Source organism: Osmia bicornis, chromosome 7 (assembly GCF_907164935.1).
Source record: "Osmia bicornis bicornis chromosome 7, iOsmBic2.1, whole genome shotgun sequence".
NCBI classification, from domain to species: Eukaryota; Metazoa; Arthropoda; class Insecta; order Hymenoptera; family Megachilidae; genus Osmia; species Osmia bicornis.
Genome location: NC_060222.1, coordinates 10,647,526 through 10,648,196, shown reverse-complemented (window position 1 = coordinate 10,648,196; position 671 = coordinate 10,647,526).

The window sequence follows — 671 nt, the reverse complement described above, 5'->3', positions numbered from 1 at the left end:
AACACCAGTGTCCTTTTACTGGGGGCAACTGCATAATATCGCCGAAGAGAAGTACATTTACGCCGCCTAATAGTTTATCATTGCTTCTCAATTCTTGCAATCTTAAATGAATTATTCGCAAATTCTCATAAGATACCATTGATATCTCGTCAATAATCAACCACCTTGTATGACGCCACTTTCGTCTCTCCTGTTCGAGTCTTTGTCCTGTCAGTCGCCGATACGTCATTGCAGTACCTTTTTCAATAGGCAAGGAGAACATGGAATGCAGAGTTTTCCCTAATATTTGACGGGCGGCGAAGCCAGTCAAAGAAGCTACTTCAATGAAAGATGGTTTTATCATCGTATCAACTGTAGGATTATAGCAGCGTTTAACATGTTCAACAAGTAATTTTAAAATGAACCACTTACCGCTACCAGCTCCTCCGGTAATAAAAAGCAACATTTGTTCCCTATTTTCATTATCATTTTCTTTTATATCTTTCTCAATTACTGCGGAAACTAATTTCAATAAGTCTTTCTGTTGAATATTAAGACATCGAATACTATTAAGGAACACGTCTTCTGGCATTGCAATTGTTTCTTGCTGTTGATCTTCATATAAATCAACTTGATCGTAATGTATTGTTTCGTCAGCATGAATTCTGACTGGATCTCTTAAATGTTCATTG